Raw genomic sequence first — 22107 nt, 5'->3', positions numbered from 1 at the left:
TTCGAAGATCCCTATGAGGGGGCGTCACCCATTACGGATGGGAGCACTCGGGGGAGGTGGCCAATTGGCCCCTCAACGGGGAGGCGGTCCTGTCTAAGGAGAGGCCGCCGGAAGGAAAGGAAAGGTGGTCAAGGCCCCTTCCTGGATAGGAGGGGCTACGGCCCCTCCTGGGGAATTTCCCGGGGCCAGGACATCTGCGACGGCAGATGGGTAAGTTGTGTGGGGTGCGGGAGGGGGTTTACGCTACCTTTTAGACACCTCACACGAGTCCTCGAATGACCGTTAAATGGCGTCGAGTTTATTGGGGCCCCCGTCAAGTACAAAGGGAAATTGGTAGATGCACTTGAGGTACGCCTCTGTGCGGTTGCTCCTCTCACAAGTGAGGGGGTATTTCTGGTTTAGGGATCTGACACCGGTTACGACCTTGCCGTTGGCCCTTAAACGTTAGGATGTACAATTTCAAGTCAAAATGTTTTGTAGAATGTTAGATCGGCTAGGAGATCCTTTGTATTAGAGATCTGTTAAGGTTAGCCAAACATCGTAATGTGGAAATGAAATTGTACATAATATGAAACTGTTATTTTAATGTTTTAATTTTGTTTCATATTTTAATAAATACGGCCGGGAAGGGTGACTCCCTTCCCGCCTTCCAAAAGTTCAAGAACGGTTTCCGGTTTCCCAATTCTTGGGGATGATTGTGTTGAGAGGGGGTGGAGGGTATCTCAGCCATACGACAAACCCTATGCAAATATTAAAAATATAGACAACACACCAGCAAAGTAACAGGGTAAAACATTTTATTAAATAACTATTTACATTACGTTGGTTTATGAGATGATGTCAGTAGTGGACCGATGTGTGAATAGGTCAGAAGCAGCACAAGGCGCCAAGATCCGGATGGCAAGTCCTGGATGTTGGGTGCCATAGTTCAGAGTTCTGAGTTTGAGCCTTTTTCAATGCCTGTGCTTTGTTGTTTCCCCTCCATCAAAAACAAAAAAAAAAAAAAAACGGTGCAAAAATACAAAAAAATCAAAAAATGTTTAGAAAAGCAGTGCTTGTAAGACTGACTGAAGCTTATTTCCACCTACTGCAGCTTCACTATTCTCAAAGTAAGTGAGGGTCGTTTGTGGACCTGACTGCATTTGAAAACAATGTTATATGGTACCTCCCTAAACCGCTTGACGGAGGCCCCCGAGGGGCGGTGTGATGGCACGGACTCGGAGAAGACGCTTGGCTCCGACCCCCTCCCCAAGTCTTATAGCACTGGTGTAGCCTGAGATCGCCCCCGACATAGGCGGCCGGCTCCCGGGGTCCGGCGGAACTTTTTGCCTTTTGATGACTCTTCTATTCTGGACTTTGTCCCACAATCCGTTTGACCTGAAGACACGCTGTAGTGGGGCGCCCCTTTACCGTTTTAGTTGCCATTCCGCCCGCTTTTGCTACACTGTCCCTCTTCCGCCATTCAGCTGTTTACCGCCCGCTCTTGCGACTACAGCGTCTCGCTCACCATGTAGTTGAGTTGCTCCCGCTCTTGCGGTGCAGCGATAGGCGACTGCCACAGGACTCTCAAAATGGCGGCCGGCTCTTCTGTTTTGGGCCTGGTCCACTAAAATGGCCCTGGGACACCTTGGAACTCGGACGCTTCCCTGATAGGGCTTGGGTCCCATTCTCGAAAGCGTCCCCTCAGCCGTGAAGATTCTACAAAAGTCTTGGGGGCCCCCGACTCCCGCAGGCTTCTGGTGGGGAGCGGCTGCCATGTCTGCTCGTGGAATGGCCACGACGGAGCTACGAGATGGTAGTGCTCTCATGCTGACGCCAGCTTTAGTCTGAAACATCCAGAAACACTGTAGACTACCAATTCGATCAGTTCCGGTAGCGCCCCAACATGACCCGGTAGAGAAGAACTTGCCCTCCCCTCTTTGACTGATGGTTCTTGTTGCCTGTCCCCTCTGTTGTCATTTAACTCCATGGCTGCTAAGGCAATTCCCCTCCTGTGCTGGGAAATTGCTATATTCATTGTTTTATGACGAGCTGGGCTCGTCATCAGTGTATGAGGAGGCTACACCATGACGAGCCCAGCTCGTCATGAGTGTGGAAGGGGTTAACAGAACTTTTTGGACTGCTGAAAGGGGTTGTGTTCCGAACGCTGGTTGGTGGAGACATTTTGACTATATTCTTGACCTACGTTGTCGCGTAATGCGTTATATGACACGCCGCGTTAGCGCACCCGGAAGTGATCCGGGGCGCGGCGCGCAGCGTGTAACGTAAGCATAACAGGTCATGTGATTTGTTAATAAAACTTTTCATTGGTTCATTTTACTTTTGTTATTTTAATGATGAAAAGCTTGGTCATATGACCTAAAAATTACGCTTTTTATTGGTTTCGAACATTATTTTTTTTTAAACATATATGTTATAATATTCCAGGCTAATGTACTTTCCCGGAAAATTTACAACTGTCCTGCAAGTAAAATATATTCCTTTTTCGAGAAAAAGGGCGTTTCTTCGTTCCATGACGGAGCCGTTGAGTAAAAGAGACTCGGCCTGCTGTCTTAGTCGCCGATACGCCTGATTATCAGATTCTTATCGATCACTTTATGTTGCAGGAGTGGAAAACACAACTGCCCTTGACCATTTATCTTTACTGCGTTCCTACATATTATACCTTTTATCCGTCATGTAATTGGACTGCTTTATTTCACTTGCCTTTTACTGATTCGAAAACAGTGACTAAAAGTAAAAACTTTACCAATGTAAATACTACTACCATGTTTTGTTTTAAAAACCTTTATTGTGAAAATGTCAGTATACAAATACGGGCCTATAACCACGTGGGCCGGCCACGGAGCAAACTGAAATCGTATATGATGAGGAGACATTTACATTATAGAGGAACGTAACGAGCGAGCCATTAGGTTGCAAGAACTAAGATGTCTAACAGTTGCGGAATCGGTGGACGTACATTTTGTAATTAAAATACGACAGGGCCACTTACAAAAAAGTTATCTAGATATACATTTGCGTGCAAGTACCATGGGTGACGTTAATTCGAACTTTCAATAGTACAGTAATAAATAACACATCAGAACTTAATATCAAAAGGGATGTAGAAATATTCAATCAATTCTCGTCCCCGCCCGCCATGAGCATCAAAACTGCATTCATATCTCGTGATATCAAGGTTGTTCAACCAGTACACAACAAGGAGTTACGAGTCCCATTTATACCGGCGCCATTTTGGGCGAGGCCGGGCAGGTCCAAGATATAGTCAAAATGTCTCCACCAACAATCGGCCAGACCAGAACCCCTTTCGGCCCTTTATGCTACAAGATGGTGTCTTCCATTCAGAAAATATTGTTGGCAGCATTTTGAAAGGAAAGATAAACAGCCGTTTTCCTAGTGAGTCTCACATTGTTACATTTAGGAAGAATGTTGAAGAGTAATATGTGGAAAATCTGAAGCCATTTTTCTACAAACTCTCAATCAGACTTGGATGGAAAAAAAAATCCTGAAGAATGTACAAACTGAAAACCAATTTTTGTCTGTATAGCATCAACAGCAACGCTTGAGTCAGCTTTGTGTCAAGCCGCCATATTCATTCAATCAATAGCGTCCCCCTGCACACATTCAGGAACCTGGTCGTGTCTTCAGGTGAAACGGATTGTGGGACAAGAAGCAGAAAGGAAAAGGAAAAAAGTTCCGCCGGACCTCGGGAGCCGGCCGCCTATGTCATGGGCGATCTTTGGCCACACCAGGGCAATAGTGAAGCTGCAGCAGGTGCAAAAGAGCTTCAGACAGTCTTACAAGCACTGCTTTTCTAAACATTTTTTGATTTTTTTGTATTTTTGCACAGTTTTATATATTTTTTTTGTTTTTGATGGAGGGGAAACAACAGAAAACAGGCATTGAAAAAGGCTCAACAGTGCAGGGCGCCTTGTGCTGGTTCCGACCTATTCACACATCGGTCCACTACTGACATCACCTCATAAGCCAACGGGGCACCCCACGTCGACTTTCGGCGCAGCATTGTAGGATGGCCACACCAGTGCGGCAACTTGCTGGACACCACCTCGGTGCCATCCGGATCTCGGCGCGTTCGAGTCACTGTACCGCAAAAGTGACCGGAACTCAGCTGGACACGCCGTCTTTCGGCGCAGCATTGTAGGATGGCCACACCAGTGCGGCAACTTGCTGGACACCACCTCGGTGCCATCCGGATCTCGGCGCGTTCGAGTCACTGTACCGCAAAAGTGACCGGAACTCAGCTGGACACGCCGTCTTTCGGCACAGCATTGTAGGATAGCCACACCAGTGCAGCAACTTGCTGGACACTAACTCGGTGCCATCCGGATCTCGGCGCGTTGTGCTGCCTTCGGCCTATTCGCACACCGGTCCGCTACTGACGCCGCCTCACGTGCCAACGGATTTTCTACGCTTTTTGTAGCCCTATGCCGCATAACAGGTCATGTGACTTGTTTATAAAACTTTTCATTGGTTCATTTTACTTTTGGTTTCCTAAAGATGGAAGGCTTGGTCATATGACCTAAAAATAACACTTTTCATTGGTTTAGAATTTTTTTTTTTCCCAAACGATGAAAGCCCCACCTTGTTTCTGGATGATTCAGACTGAAGCTGGCGTCACCATGCGAGCACCACCATCTCGTGGCTCCGTCGTGGTCATTCCGCGAGCAATCATGGCAGCCGCTCCCCACCGGAAGCCTGCAGGAGTCGAGGGCCCCCAAGACTTTTGTAGAATCTTCACGGCTGAGGGGACGCTTTCGAGAATGGAGCCCAAGCCCTAGCAGGCAAGCGTCCGAGTTCCACGGTGTCCCAGGGCCATTTTAGTGGACCAGGCCCAAAACCGAAGAGCCGGCCGCCATTTTAAGAGTCCTGTGGCAGTCGCCTATCGCTGCACTGCAAGAGTGGGAGCAACGCAACAACATGGTGAGCGAGACGCTGTAGCCGCAAGAGCGGGCGCAACTCAGCTGGATGGCCGCCACCTGGGGAGGCCCGTTCACGCCGCCTCCCCCACGCCCCCCCCCCCCGGGCCGCCCCACGGCAATTTTCGGAGCAGCATTGTAGGATACCAAAACCAGTGCGGCAGTTTACTGGACATCACCTGGGTGCCATCCACATCTCAGCGCGTTCTGCTGCCTTGGGACTATTCGCACAACAGACCGCTAGTGACGAGGCCTCCCCCCGCACCACCCGGGACGCCCCACGCTGTTTTTCTGAGCTGCATTGTAGGATCCCAAAAACCAGTGCGGCACCCAGGTGAAATCACCTGGGTGCCGTCCAGAACTCAGCACGTTGTGCTGCCTTGGGACTATTCGCACAAAAGACAGCTTCTGACCATTGTTGCTTTTTTTTGTCAAAAATGTTTAAATGTTTGTTACAGTTTTTGTTCCGTTCGTTATATTTAAAAGTTAATAAAGTTTTATAATCCCACTTTGTTGGAGTGCTATAAATTTTTAAAAAATCGGGTGAATGGGGCCTTGAATCGGGTTATTGTCATGTGTGGGCTTTGCAAGTGTACTGCTACAGGATCGGACATTTCAAACTCAAATGTACGTTCTTTTTCTTACCTTTCCGAAGCATGGAGCGCAATAGCAGGCAGAGAAAGGGTGATGCAAGTGTTGAACACTGCCTGGCCTGGCAAGTTGCTGGCAGTGCCCCCCCCCCCCTGCCCCCCCGCCCGCTCCTGAAAGAGGACACACACACACCGCCGCCCCGAGTACTTCACAGATCTTTAAAAGACCATGCGCTTGTTCATGAGGCTTAAATGGTTTATCACCCCTTCTAGAACCCCTGCATCGACCCTCTGACGTTTCCTGGAAGAATTACCACGTAACACAATACCAAGCCTTGTCAGCTGAAACCCCCGAGGAATCGTGGGGCATATTATCAAGGGGGTTTATCTCCACTTTTTTGGCTTTAAAAGCCAAGAAAGCGGAGATAAAATTATCTCCCTATTACCAAGCTGTCGCTAACACCAGTTAGTGACAGCTAAAAGGAGATAGCGACCATCTTGGGCCCCGCTTTGCATGTCAGTGATATTTATCACTAATGACATGCAAAGTGGGCGTGCCAAGATGTTAGCGACTGGAAACAGTCCCTAACATCGCTATCTCCTATTACCAACTTTTGGAGATATTCGCGCTAAGCGCGAATATCTCAAAAAGCTAACACCTGCCCTGAGCAGTTCTTAGCCATGTTATCCAATGGGAGGTGGATAACATGGCTAAGAGCATTTGCTCGATAATGCATGAATATCGCTGACTTTTCAGCGATATTCATGCATTGCGGCCGTTTTTTATCGCATTTGCGATAAACCTTGCTAATAGCAAGGTTTATCTGCGATAAAAATCGCCGATGTGCGGCGATAATTTTTGTCTCTAAACAAGTTAGAGACAAAAATTATCGCTAGTTGTTGGTAATATGCCCCCGGGTTTTTGCTTGCAGAAATCGGGAGGCGGGAGACTAGCACTGAAATCAGTAGTCTCACGCCTGAATCGGGAGGGTTGGCATGTCTGGATTCTCTACAGCTGGGGCCATAAACTACATCCGCAGGGCTAGGTGATAGCCTGGGACCGGCCTGGCATCTAAAATGGCTGCCGTGCACGACAAAATTGTGGCACTGGAAAAAAGGCAAGATGGCGCAGACAATGTTTATCAATAAGGATTCATTTATAACAAAATATTTTATCGCACTGACAAATTGGCGGTCAACACTTCCTGATTTCCATCGAATCGAACGTTAACAGACGTCACGCAGCAAAAAAAAAAAAGCTCACGCACAGCCGCTGGAAGACTTGTATCAACATATATGAGCCTCCTCAGCCACCCTCAGAAAACATAAGGGATTAGGATACGTCTCCCGCACCCCCTTATACCTAGTAATTTAATTAAAACGAAGCACAAAATGGCGAATTCCCGTTTCGCTACCGGTTTGCAGCCCAGTTCGCGGCCCGTGAAGCGCTTCTACCGTGAAAAATATATATTTTTTTATTTTCCCCACGGGACCCTTTAATAACCCCAACAACATTCCTAGGGGGTCAAGAGGGGTATACCTTGCCCCCTTTCATTAAATTCCCCCTTCGTTTTTCACCTCTTCTTCTCTCTCGATCCTACCGAGAGATAAGATGGCGGCCGCTCCGGACTGTTTAGAATGTTGACAGACACCGGGGAGCCAATCAGCTTTGCATCGCAAAGTTCCGTTTCGCGAAAAGTAAGCGGACCGGAGCGCAGCCCGGAGCGCTGTTACAGATATATATCTTGTTTTGAACGTTAATTTCTCAAAATCCACTGGAGCACATATATTGAGACCTAGCAAAGGCACATCGGGCTAACAGTCCCTACAATTTTGCCAAGTTTCGTGCAAATCCATTCAGCCGTTCGAGCTAAAAGTGAGGCCAAAGGCCCTATGGAAATTAACATGGGAAAAACGCGTTTTGGGACCCCCCTTTTTTCTCGGCCCCCCCTTGACGAACCCCCCCCCACATTTTCAGGGGCTGCTCAGAAACAAAATGTGCCATTTTCCTGAAAATTTCAGCCGATTCCGTCCACAAACGCCAAAGTTATTAGACATAGAATTTTCAAAAGTCCCATAGACAAAAAATCCTAACTATATATACCTACTGGCGAGACGCCAGTAGGTTATATATATATATATATATATATATATATATATATATATATATATATATATATATATGTATATAATATATATATATATATATATATATATATATATATATATATATATATATATATATATATATATGTATATAATATATATATATATATATATATATTGTAGCTCCAGGTTGCTCCAGGTTGTCCACCTCTTGAGTAGCACACGAGCAGCAGCTTAATTTATGTGTAGGTGAGGACGGGGATCCGCTTGTAGATGCCGCTCCGTAATGGATCTGCCCGACGCGTTTCGAAGCTCCATCTGCTTCTCTTCAGGGGCTTTAACGGAAGCGGCGTGCGCACCTGCTGACACACTTCTCCAATTTCCATATGACACACCCGCCGATGGGAGGCTCCGATGAAACTGTGCATTATGGGAAGTGTAGTGCGGAAAGCACACAATCAAGTCCTGTATGGACCCCACAAGTGGGCCCGTCCTCGATCCCATGTACGGCTGCTGTTTCCTAATTGAAAGTTACATTTGTTACAAGGCATCTCTGATCATTACCTATGGGAGAAATAGCCTTTGCAATAGTGAAAAACCAATTTAGCAGTATTTCATTAGCAGAACATGTAAAACATACCAATACATGTCCTACCTTTCATGTACACTGCATCCTGCCCATGGGGCTGCCTTGAGCCTACCTTAGCGGCGTCTTACATGTAATAAAAGGGAAGGTTTGGGCCCAGCAAGAGGGTGCACTTGCCAGGTCAACATGGAAGTTCAAAACTGCTCTGGCAGACACCGCAGTGGCAGGCCTGAGACATGTTTACAAGACTACTCTTGTGGGTGGCAAAATCAGTGTTGTAGGCTCATTAGTATCATTCGATTTTTAGGCCCTGGGCACCCATAGTGCCCTTTACTAGGGACTTACTCGTAAATCAAATATGCCAGTCATGGATAAACCAATCACCAAAACAATTTACACAGAGAGCATATAAACTTTCGCACCGATCCGCAGTTGCAAATTGCCCAGAGTCCTAAAGCCAAAAAAAAATGATCAGAAAAATAGGAGGAAGGAAGCAAAAAGTCTGGGCATAACCCCGTGGGCCAGGTCCAACATATCAGATTTGTCCATATGTTTTTTTTGTGTGAATCACACTGTAAGAAATTGGATTTTTAGTTGTGCAGGATGTGAGTCTTGTGTAAGTAATAGGTCCACAATTTCCCCTTACTGGGAACCAAGTATCCCATTATGACACTAGACACTCTAAGGGAAGCAAAGCACAGCAGCCCAAAGCCTACTCAGGAGAGGTGGTGTGGGCTAGTTATCACCATTCACTGGCCAACAGCAATAACACTTAATTTAATGATTGTTCAGTCAGTATTTATTTTTGGGAAATAAGAAAGGTAAACTTACACACACATACTGCTCCATGCTACACAACAATAAAAAAATATATACATATGACAGATATAAAATACCTTAGGTCCCATTCTGTTTTTACATTTGACCCCTAAGGAGTGATGACTCCCCACAATCACACCACCCCCCCTGCCTTTGCCAAATAGAACATCACAGAAAAGTGTAGCATTACTTTGAATCAAGCAGGCATTGACTTTGTCACACGTTTGCCATTGTAAAAGACAAATAAGCCACATTTTAAAAATCCACCATCATATTAGTGAATTTAATAACTCTATTTAAAAGAAATCTCTATTGTCAATAAAGTGTTGCAATAATAAATAAACAATGACTGTCAACAACATATTGTCAATAAAGCTTTCAAAATCGACACTATATGTGTCTGTATATTTATTACATACCTTCAACCCACATAAAATGCAGCCATGGAACCAACCCCTAGAATGTGTTGCACTCCCAGCAGAAGAACAAAATGCCCAAGTCTAAGGAATGCATTGAAAACTATGGTGAACAGCCTGGAGGTCATGCTTTTTATGACCCCAAAAACATACGGTCAGTTTTAAATGTACTTGGTGGGGGCTTTGACCTTTTACAGCCCCCACAACATCAATTGGTGGTGCCTGGGCTCTTTCGGGGCACCACGAGAGCCAGATTTAGCACTGCTCCAAGCCCCACAGGGCAATATAGTGTGCTCTCTCAAGGAGCAGTGAATATTAATTAAGCGGCTCCACCCTCTGCTTTTCTTTGTTGCGTGGTGTTCCTGCCCCATGTCTTTGGTTTTTCCCTTTTCTGTTTGTAGGGAGTACCTGGTCCCACCCAGACCCCCCAAAGTGCTGTCTCCGGTGGCAACATGAGAAGCCCATCCCCTTCTGCCCCTGCCAGCTTCCCACCCAGCTGCTGTCCTTCTTTGCTGGTGCGGGAGCCTGCAGTTTGCTTCGCCCCTGCCCGCTCCATGTGAGCAGGGTGTCTCTGGTGAGGTGGCTGCCTCATTCAACCCCATGGCCTCTTGGCCTTCTTTCAGGGCATCTGGGGGTCAGTGAAGTCCAACTCTTTCCCTAGCTGGTCATTAGGGGGTGTAAGGGAACCAGCTTCATTGCCCCAGTAGAGATACACTGATCCTGGGGTCAGCTGTAGGCAGAGTCCTTAGTCTATCAGGCGGCTTGTACTTCTAGCTCTTCATGGTGTTGCCGCTGTTGCAATACAGGTCCACGTACTAAATCCAATTACCACAACTCTCTCTCTCTCTTGTGCGATAGTTTTTAATGGGGTGAAATGTTATAGAAGCCACTCAGCCCAGACCAATTATAGGGTGTCATATCTCCCCTCCCCCGTTCCAAACCTCCTGCACAGCATGCTCAAGCAATTCAAGGTGGTGCCGTCAAGAAGTCACTGTTCCCATCTCCTCTGGAGGTCCAAACTCATGCTCCTAGCTGATATCACTGCCAGGGTTTTACCCAGCAATAACTCAAAGGAGTGCTCCCTCCTGTGTTGCCTTCAGAGATCTGGGCTTCCTCCTTTTTTAGCAGTCCTAGGCTGTCCCAACTCTGCTACAGTTTGACAGCTAAAACAGATGCAGATTTTCATCCCTACTTTTTCCTCCTCTGGAGGTGCGTGAAGTGCTGGTAATCTTTTTGTGAGGGGAAGCCTTTGTTCCCACTCCTGGTGGTCAGTGTTAATAACTTGGCCATAACAGGGTGACAAAAAGGCCTCAACTCTGATCCTAAGCTGAGCCAGAGAAATATGAACATTCTGGACGACCTATAAAGTAGACATGTAGTGTCTTGAAACCTCCATATTCAAACTGGGTGCAAATGTTTCACCCCACTTTCATACCTTAAGAGACCCATGTGTATGATATAGTGTCACTGCAGCTTAGCCAGTAAATCCAAATGACCTTACCTATCAGTACCTATGAGTTCCCACTAATCTTATAAGGCCTATTCCACGTCAACATCGAATCCTGCAGAGTCCTCTCTACGCCAGACTACCTTTTGTTTCTCATTGCACTCAATTTTCTTTTCTAGATGCCTTGTCTTCTCCATGCACTCAATATTGACTAAACAATGATCCATACCCATGTGGCACATCTTTTCTTACAGTTCCATTCCACGAAAAATGAGACAGCGAAGTCTTAACAGGTTTATTGTATTAATGTCCACAGTAAGAAATGGAAGAGGTCTAGCCATTTCAGGCAGAGGGTTCAATGTAGGTCACATAAAAGGCAATACCAACAGTCCACTACTATATCTACTTTATTTCTAAACACAGGAGCAGGAGAAAAAGATGATGCAAATGTTGTTTTCAGTTTGTATGTACACCCATCAATTAATGTTACTCACTTTATTTGAGATTCTTTTGCAGTTCTCAGCTCCACTTTATAGCTACTTCAGAGCAATTGCAGGCGAGGCAATAGGTGGAGAAAGCTCATCGGGCCATTTCACTGTTTCAAATTCTTCAGAGCATCATGGCATGGTAGGAAAAATGTTACTGTTGGACTCTCTGCTAAGCATGGGCGAATTTTGAGAATCTCGCGTTCGCGAATTTTGCGGATTTGCGAACTCGCAATTCGCAAAATCCGCGAATTCTCGCGAATTTGCGGATTTTTTTTTGTGTTCGCGCGGGTTTCTGCCAGTTCGCGAGGGTTTTGTGCAATTTCGCAAACGCGAACTTACCTGTCGGGTCGCAAGTTTTGCGAACTTGTTGTTTCTACGTGTCCAGCCTGTTTGGGACACTCTTCTTCATTACTGCCACTCTCTGTCACCACTGCCTCTCTCTGACTACTCATGCCACCCTCTGGCCCACCCATGCCACCCTCTGTTTCATCACAGCACCCTCTGGTTGTCCAGACAGTGTACATTATTGTGGCAAAGCAAAGCACACCTTCACTGCCTCAAGTGACCTGAATTAGTTTGGGGCTGATTAATGTGTCACAGAATATTTTTTTAGCTGGCACCTGCTTCCTTAGTGCTTCCTGATTAGTGATCTTTTGCACTTGCTACGTGCTTTCATTGTTGCAAAATTAGTTACAACACCTGCCCTGCCCCAACTGACAATAATGAATTAGGGGCTGATTAATGGATTTGAACTTCCAGCCTGGCTCCTGCTTGTCTCCCTTAGCTGTAATTCAGGACCTTTGTGGCATATGTGTAACTATTCTGAGGTTCAGAGCAGGGTCACATAATAGTTGCAAGTAGGCAACTGAACTCTGGAGGGGCCCCTCAGAAAGCACTACAGGAAATGGCTACTAATGATGAGCCTGAACTTTTGAACCTGGTAAGTAGTTTCAGTTTTGCTAAGATCGTATTTCTGCAATTTAGCGGTTATTCGCGGGGCGCGAAGTTGTACTGGGAAGCCGCGAACTCACGCGAACAGTGCGAGCAAGCCATAAAATCCGCTGCTCGCGGATTTGCGGATTTTGCGGGAGATTCACGAATCTCGCGGATTGCGAATTTACCGAAAATCCGCAAAATCCGAGAGCGAAACGGATTTTCCGCCCACACTTACTCTCTGCAGGGTCACCCCCAAACCTTTTGCCTATACCCTCCAGGTTTCTGAACCCGTTTTTGATAACTTTTAGGACTCTGAGCAATTTACATTGCTAACCAATGCTAAAGTGTGTGTAATTTCTCCTGTAAACATGGTGAAATAAGCTTACAGCCAATTGGCACATGTTATTTACTTGTAAGTCCCTAGTAAAGAAGTACTACATATACCCATGTCTGTAAATTACACGATACTAGTGGTCAGCAGCTCTAATTGTGACCCCCCCCCCACTTAATTAGCCTTCGAAACATGACTCAGGTCTACCATCGCAGTCTGTTGTGCAGTTTAAAGCTGCCATTGACCATTCAGGCCTTAACCTTTCTTTTTAATTCATATGTCACCCATAGGGTATGCCCTAGGTCCATAGGGCATGGTATAGTGTATTTAAAAAGTTTGACATGTACTTTTACCTTTTACAGTTCCTGGTAGTGAAAAACTCTTAAATTCATTTTTCACTACTGCCAGGCCTACCTCTCCCATAAGATAACATTGGGTTAACTAATTACATTTAATACATGCTAACTTTCAATTGGGAGAAAGTAGGAATGTCAAGCTTGGAGTCTAAAATATTGTAATTTAAAACCACTTTTACTGGTAAAGTTGGATTTTAAGTCACAAATCTGAATATGCCACTTTTATAAAGTTGGCATTTTCTTGCTCTAACCAATTGGTGCCTAAAGTCTGTATCCTTGGTCACAGGACTAGGTATACCTGGCAACTGTTCTTAGTGCATTGCTCCCAGACAGTGATGCAAAGGGAGAATAGGTGTTGACAGGATGGGTTTTCTCTGACTTTCTACACTTACTTATCCCAAAGATGCTAATCTTTTGTGACCCAAGACAAGCTGGGGCCAGGGGAGGGAGTCAGTAAATTCTAAACACCTCTGAGAGTGGAAACCTTCAGAACCGTCTCCCTCTTCAAAGTGAGTTCCAGATATAAATAATGGACCCTCAGACCCAACTCTTCAGTACACTTCTATGGAAGAGTCAAAAGGACTGCTGTGTTGGTCTGCAAGAAGAACTGCTACTCTATTGGTCTGCTGCCCTGCTACCTGAGTGAAAAGGACTGGATCTGCAGCTTTTATCCCAGGCCCAAAAGACCAACACCAAGCTCTAGTTTCCAAGCCTCCTGATCTGAGCCGTAGAGACAGAAAAGGCTCGAACCACCTGGAACCCACCACCTGGACCCTGACTGCTGTGATTCCTACCCCTTTAGTGGTGTCACCCGATTCCTGGACCTTCGGAAATGGGTCTGAAGATGCTCTGTCATTCAGGCTGTGGCCCTATGAGCAGAACCAACACAGTGAAATATATCTCCACGCAGCCCCATTGGAGCTACTTTTGCACAAAACATCCCCGACGAAGGACCCCTTATCGCAGCTCGCAGCTTCCTCAGATCCCCCATTGTGTGATCCATCCTTGGTGCAGGCCTTTGCATCACAAGCCCCTCATCAACAGCATTTTCAAGGATACTGCAGGAATTTGCCTTGCAGTCCTGCAGCTTCTTCAGAACTGCTGCTGCGTTATGCATCCCAGATGCAGGACTTTGCATCACAAGTCCCACATCAATGGAATCCTCAGTGAAGCAGGACTCTAAATCACAGCCCTACAGCTCCCTCAATACTGCCACTACGTGATGCATCTCCAACACAGGATCTCACAATGCTCCACAACCAGGATCTAAGGTACTTTGATCAGTGAGCCTAACATGGTCCCTGTTTCCCACCCGTGCATCTCTTTCAGCCGTAAAGTTAGGACGTCGAACTTTAGGACACCTAAATGCCTACTGTGAATACCGAAAGTCTTAAAATAAGGATTTTTCTCAGTTTAGTAGTAGTAAAGTTGAGAAAAATCCTAATTTTAAGACTTTTGGTATTCACAGAAGGCATTTAGGAATCCGAAAGTTAGGAGTCCTAACGTTACTACTACTAAATTGAGAAAAATCCTAATTTTAAGACTTTCGGTATTCACAGAAGGCATTTAGGTGTCCAAAAGTTAGGAGTCCTAACTATACTACTACTAAATTGAGAAAAATCCTAATTTTAAGACTTTCGGTATTCACAGAAGGCATTTAGGAGTCCTAAAGTTAGGAGTCCTACCTTCTGTGAATACCGAAATGAGTAAGTGCCTTCTGTGGATACCAAAATGAGTAAGTGCCTTCTGTGAATATCAAAATGGTAGTAAGTTTAGGATTTTGTCTTAAGTTAGTTCTGTGAATCGGGCCCTCTGTGTTCACCTCATTCATTGTATAGCTCGCCCCACATGATTGAGAAAGTTTTAATTTTTTGCAGAGCCATATTAATATTACAAGGTGTCAGAATTAAAAATAAAGCCATGTCATCATCATATAGCTTTATTTTAGACATCGGGGTAGACGTGATACAATATTTAAATTAAGCCAATTATTTTGCGCCAAGGGTTTGATGAAGAGACTAGATGCAAATTTTGAGAGAAGGCAACCTTGAAAGGTGACCTGATTCATGATGCTTTGGTCAGATGGAGAATTATTAATTACAATCTGTACTGAGGTCCGTTGTATAATAAATGAATCGATCTTGCAAGCTGGGACGAGAACTGAAATTTACCTAACATTTGAAATAGACACCTCTATTTCACAAGAACCAAGGTCTTCTTTGCGCCTAACAGCACAATTTCATTTCCTATACCTTTTCTGAATATTGCTTAGTTTGAGGGTTACAGACATTATTGATTAGATTTTGATTGACCCTCTCTTTAGCCCGCCAAGCTAAAAATCATCCTATAAGTTCCTATAAAGTCCAATTATTAACTGCTTCCCTTAGAAGAAGAAAATCCCTTATCTTCTCTTTTGCCTTAATAACCTTTCTTTCTACTGAGGCTGCTATATTACAAGCCTACTAGTTGGTGGGCCCTGTCTACCTCCTCCTGTACGGAGTTTTCTTCACTAGAAATGCTGATATGAAGATTAAAACCCCCTTAATATTACATTTGAAAGCCTCCCAAACAATACATATATTGGCTGGGGACTCATTAATTGTAGAAAGACAAAATCACAATTTCCAAAATAATCAGATCAATCACATCCTCTTCCACTATAATTGTTCTATCCATCGCCCATCTATGGACGATAGTTGGTAAGGAAACATTGCATCTCAAAAGAATCGCCAAATGGTCCTTCATACCACTAGCGTAATGAAAATTTCGAGAATAGGAAGGGATGGGGGTCCTAGGAACATTTTGATCTTAGAAGCTGAATTGAACTACCTCGAATAGAAAGTGTCGGATCTTGCTCTTTAATTTTTCCTCCAGATATCTCCCATCCCTAAGAGGAGTCAAATGTCATTATAAATGTTCTCTGTATTTCTCTTCCCTTTCACCCTCCACTCTTTAGAGGAGTTTATACCAATATTAGGAACAACATTAAAACCCCCTCCTATTGAAGCTTCTACCTGTAATAACTTAGTTTCCATATAAACTTTTGTAAATGGCTCAGACCACCAATCACCGGGCCACAATAAGAGCCAATACTAACTTTTCAATTGTTTATCTCTTTTAGGAAAACTGCCCAAAATCTCTCATTATCTGTAATCAGTGGAAGATATTTCCCTTGCACCCCTATGTTTATCAAAATTGCAACCCCCCCTTTGGGTAGAATTAGCAGAGTAGTCAAAATAATGCTATTTCTTTAAAGTATTTATCTTATCAGTCTCTTTCCCCTTATGTCCAATGAGTTTCCTGTAATAAAATTATACTTAGGTTACATTGCCTACACCAGGCAAATATAGCTCCCTTTACTTTATTTTTAAGCCCATTTACATTAATGCTGATCACCGTCAAGGCCCCCATAATTGAAAATACGGCTTACACATCAATGACCAACAGTTGTACCTATTTTGGAGATTCCCCATTGCTTTAGAACACCTTGTGAGACTTTCTTTTCCACCCCAAAAAACAAAAAATACCTTCCCTTGCCCAGATCCTCTGCCCCTCCCTTCCACCACCCCTCACCATGGTGGCACACCCCCCTCATGCTTCCAAGGTTTCCTCCCCACCAACCCCCTCTGCCACGGAGTAATACACCTGATGGCAAGGCCATTCCTACATGTAATGGTTGTGTTGGATTGAGACCTGAAGTAGCTTCAGACACCAGCCCCCTTATGAATACATTATTCCCAAATCCCAATCCAGGCTAAGCCTCAAACACAGCCTGGAATCAATAGACACATTCTGGTTTCCTGTATCCGAAAAAATCTATAATCTCCCACCCAAATGATTTTCAGTTTGCTGTTTGAATAAGCTGAGCTTGCACCTCCTGAGCCTTGAAATCTTTAATTATCTGTTTAAACTCCCACGTCAGGAGAGATGCTTCATAGGACACAGCAGGGAAAATTTGAAATGAGAAGTCTCTCTCTATATTTATAGGTTTCAGCTGTAAAGTCTTTTGGAGGACTGTTAACAAACTTGAATTTCCTCAATGTGTACCAATAAGGTCAGTGTCTTATTCCCTTCCTTCTGCATAATTTCAGAGGATATTCTGTGCGCTCTGGCTATTAACAAATCCATCAAGGGTTCTTTAAGCACATGAGTAGAAATCAGACTGGAAATGGTCTCTACCATTTCTGAATCTCTTTCCCATATTTCAGGGATCCCTATCAGACATTAGTTAGATCAACAACAGCGGTTCTCTAGATCTACCACCTTCCTATTCACATTTCTCATTTCTTTCTGTATAGAGTAAACCAACTTGGTCTGGTTATTAATCGTATCTTTAACATTTGACACACTCTTGTTCTTGTGGATTTCCTTAAAAAAGCTGAAGTGTGGCAAACATTTTGATTGCTGTGCTGGATCCCCTAAACCTGATCCAGGATGTCCCCTAGTTGATTTCAAACTGACGTGTGGAGACATAGCAGAGTTTTAACCACTACTTGATCTTTCCTCCCCACTACTTAATATTTGGTAGTCTTCCAACTGAGACTGAGGAGGCACTTTGGCTCTCTTCAAGTTTACTCATGGCTCCCCCCCCCATAGACCGGTCCAATAGCTTCTTTCCTGTATTGTCCTCCTGCCGGATTGTGACCCTCTACCCCCCCCCCCATCCCAGATTTTTGAAAAATCGCGAATTGTGGTCCACTTGTGGTGTCCTCCTGTGCAGAAATACCACCATCCTTGGGGGAAAGGGGTTGGGTGCTCATCTCTGCTACAGACTTTACAAAGCTCTCTTTCCTTTCCAGCTGTTCTTTATCACTCTTTTTTGGAGCTCAGCTATTAGGTAAGGTCAATCCAACTTCCGTACTTCTTAATTTACCACCTTTGTCTGTGGTATCACCTGTTTCTGTTGCTAGCTGGTGCAGTTTCTCATAACACTCACATTTTCATCACCTTTAGCAAAGTCCATCAGGCTGTCTCCCTTCTACATGGTCAGAGAGTCCTTAGGTGATTCAACATAGAATTCCCTGGGGAAAGGAAACTTGTTTGCTCAAATGGCCGAGCTCTATTAGTTGCTGACTTTACATTTAGTAAAAGAGCTGGCTTGATAAGGCTTCCCTTTCATCATTGAAGATTTTCTTTTTAACATGCCTCCACCAATCCCCTCAAAAATGTGTGGAAAACAACCACAGTGGTGAGCCAGTTATTCAGCATGAGCTCTGTTCAATTTGAAATCCAAGGGAAAGATTTAATCCTTTTCAGGGTGACAATAAGACCACTACAAATCTTATGTTATGTTATGTTATGTTATTTTTATACTTCTATAGCGCACGGCCACTCCACGGAGTATCCCGGCGCTTTATCGAAGGAAACCCAACCGGAGAAGGGAGAACATAACACTGAAAGGACGTGCAGACACAGGAAGCAACATCAAATTAAGGGAAAAGCCATGTCTTAAGGGCCTTTCGGAAGGACAGAAGGCTAGAGGTCTGTCTCAAAGAAATTGGGAGGGATCTTAATGTTCCTTACACCTAATCTCCAAAAATCTCAAGCTACCACCACTTGCCATCACCACCTGCAGAAAGAGACAAGCCACCTTTCTTGTTCTTTTGGTTTCCACCCGTAAAAAACCTCATTAAGGAGGTGTATAATAAAAGATTGGTCCTGGGAAGTCAAAATCAGTGAATAAGGAAGGACTAAATTTACTCTATAATAACAACAGTAATCAGCTGTCATCAACAGTCCTTCCAACAGAGGAGCAGCAAGAATACGAGCACAGTGAGACTGCAAGAGCAATGGCAACAGGCCCAAACAAGGTCTTACCTCTTTATAGCATGCAATCACTTGAGTGGTTTCAGAAGGAAAGAAGTGTCAAGCAGGGTCCAGCTGCTTCTAAAGGTATTGAGTAATCCAAATTTTTCCTCTGCGTTTTTTTCATGGACTGCCATCCATTAGCAGGGCCTCACTAATGATGCTCTGCTTGTGGCAACTCCATCTCGCTACTGCTCTTCACTCCCTTCTCTCCTCCTCCAACCTTTATTCCGAGCTGCTTTACTGTACTACTTTCAGTGAGCACACTGGACTCTCCTTCTTTTACCGCAGGACTGCTGCTCCACTACGCCGTAAGTCTCACAAATCTCAGCAGGCTCCATTGGCAGCACAAGCCCATGGCAAAGAAAATAGAGACTGGGCATCGAGCCATCATGACAGGAGTTTCAGGCACTCAGCCTGTCTCGAATTTCTCCCCCATCATTCCCATCTCTTCTCTTTTCTGCCCTTCTGAAAAAACCATCATGAGATGTCTAAGACATCAGCAATTTTGGTCCTATTACCAGGTTTCGTTCATTGGGCAAAATTGTGGAAAAATCTATTTTGCCATCGCTCATAGTGGGAAGGCCCTTTTGTAGTTTAAATCATTCCTCTCTCTTTGCTCTGAATGCATCAACATTGACATCTTCAGATCCTCCACTCTAACCATTCAGTGTGAGGTACCCTAGGGTTTATCCTACCACTGACTCTATTTAATGTATATACAGTGTCATCTGAAGCCACCATCTTACACCTGCAGGGTTGCCTAAAGCCGCGATAACTTGAACGGCAAAAGCTATCTTCATGGTTTGCCATGTAAGAGGGAATGCGTTCTTTTTTCTAGTGGTCAAGCTAATACTCATCTTTAATTTTGGCTTTCTTTACATACCTAATTTGTATCACAACTACATTCACGTACTCTGGAAAATTCCTTGGGTTTGTCATGGTTCAGAGTGCTCTACAAGAACATACCTCAACAGGAAGCTCAATTTGCTCACGTTCAATTGTCCCTTATCTCATTAAGCCCTTTTAGCTGAAGAGCATTTATGACTATGGTTGAATCTCTAGTACTGCTCCATATTGGTGGAGGCAATGCACTGCTCGCTCCGATATTAAAATGCTTTTTTGCCCCATTTCAAGCCATCTCACATTCAGTATCCAAGATGATGGTAGAGCCAAACAAATGTGAACATATTAGGCCCATTTTTAAATCCTCACATTGACTGCCACTTGAGGCTCGAAGTCAGTTTCAATTGAGTGCCTTAAATGTTAAGTCTTAACTATGGGATAAACTATTTACTTGGCTAGAATAATTCAGAGCCCTGGTAGCTCATGTTCAATTCTTCAAGACCCTTGTTTGCCTCTAGGTTCCAATGGCCAAGAAATCTTGCATGATCAATCAAGATTTTTTCCTCTCCTGCCCCAACTCTCTGGAACTTGATCCGACTTGCGCCTACTGTCTGAGTCTTTAGAAAGGAGTTGAATACCATTTCTGTTTGAACAATTTTCCTTTGACATCAACTTTAAAATAGATGTCTAATTTAGTAAATTAGGTAATGATTTCATTATTATTTTGCTGCCTTATAATATATATACTGATTGTGATCATCCTTATGCACAGTACGTCATCAGCATTTGGCAAGGTTCGCACTTTATAAATGCATAAGTTAAAGTAAAAAGAAACACCATCAATCCACACCACCTCATATTCAGATATCAATATAGCTAATTTCTAGGGGTGGGCGGTAGACTCCACAAACTAGCATATTGTTTAGTTTTTCTTGCACGCGGCTCGCCAACATTAAGTTGGTGAGTGCGAGCAAGAAGAATTGAGTGCTAGGACAAGTTCTGTTGTGATTTTTCAACCAGGGCGGTCACAGAAGGTGCAACTGTTTACGTTGAGAATGCTGCTGCTCTAGTAGAAATCAGCTTGAGCCGCAGATGGAAGCAGCGCCCTCTGATGCAGCGTGTGGTGCAGTTCGCACTGATTTTACAGTGTGAAACAAGATCCCAGTGCATAAAATCAGCATGAACAAGGTAATGTGTTGAAATTAACCCACTTGCAGAACTATGTGGAATGAGTTTTTAGGCATCTCCGTGGAATTCCGTCGAGTAAAACATGAATTCTGCCCACCCCTACTATTTTCATGGGATCTGCCACATGTCAACACTATCTGCTTATTTCTCCTTTTTCACTCCAACCCACTACCTAATACATGTGAACAAATTTGAACTCATGCCTCGTACTAATTTTTTCCTTCTTGAAAATTCGAGTTATAGAGGCGAACTCATTTGTCTAGTTCAACTCACATTCTTTTACAGAAATGACCACGTGTACGCAGAATGATTCATGTGTTTACACCTTCGGTGCTTTCTATCACTGCCCCATTGTAGTGAAGGCAGGCCTCTGCGTGTGCACTTTGCTAAGTTAGCATAAGCTTATTAGAAGTTTAAACGCCATTTTGCCCTTTTGCCGCTTTTGCACACAACACTGCATGTAACTGTTGTTGTAAGTTTAACTGCGTGGATATCTTCACATGAGAATGGCTTGTTTTCAACATCCCTAGACTTACACTGCAACCTTAGTCTGCACAGTAAGTGTTAAAGCCTCCAAGGTTATCACAACAATGATAGCTGTTTTTCTGACTGATCGGCTCACGCTTACACACAACATACACGCAGCTGCAGCTAACTGAAATTCTGGCGCCTTTAATATGGCATTGCATGCATGATGTTAGATACTTGGAGAAATTACGTTTCCAGAGAGCGAGAGAGCTTTTGCAGATCCTGATGTGATTCACCTCTGCTGATCGTGAAGGTATGGGGTCCCCCAGTCAAGCCTAAGAGACCTTCTATATTTTATAAAACATAGTTCCTAGCTAGGGAGGCTGGCCTTCAAGGCACTATAGGACCTGTTTCCACTATCATTTTGTGTTTTATGGAACTGCAACAATGCTGATCGTATTAGTGTTAATCAAACGCCTGCTTATCTTAGAGCACGTCTTTAAACTAAACATTTTAAACTTTACGGAGTCTCTTTTTACCCATGTTGTAGACTGGTATGAGAATAACAAACGAAAAAGTGTTCTTGATTCCCACCATTCTTGAGAGTAACCTAAGTCACATGTTCTGGGTTGTCTAATCATTGGTACCTTTGTTATAGGACAAAGAGCTAATGTGACACTGATGCTAGTCGGTTAGGGGTTGTAGGTTTTTTGGTCCACCACAATTCACTGAGGTCCTGGGTCTCTGTGCACAGTTCTGTGTATGAGCAGAATCCCAGCAACACC

This window comes from Lissotriton vulgaris, chromosome 6 (genome assembly GCF_964263255.1).
Source record: "Lissotriton vulgaris chromosome 6, aLisVul1.2, whole genome shotgun sequence".
Lineage (NCBI taxonomy): Eukaryota > Metazoa > Chordata > Amphibia > Caudata > Salamandridae > Lissotriton > Lissotriton vulgaris.
This window is presented reverse-complemented; position numbering follows the sequence as displayed.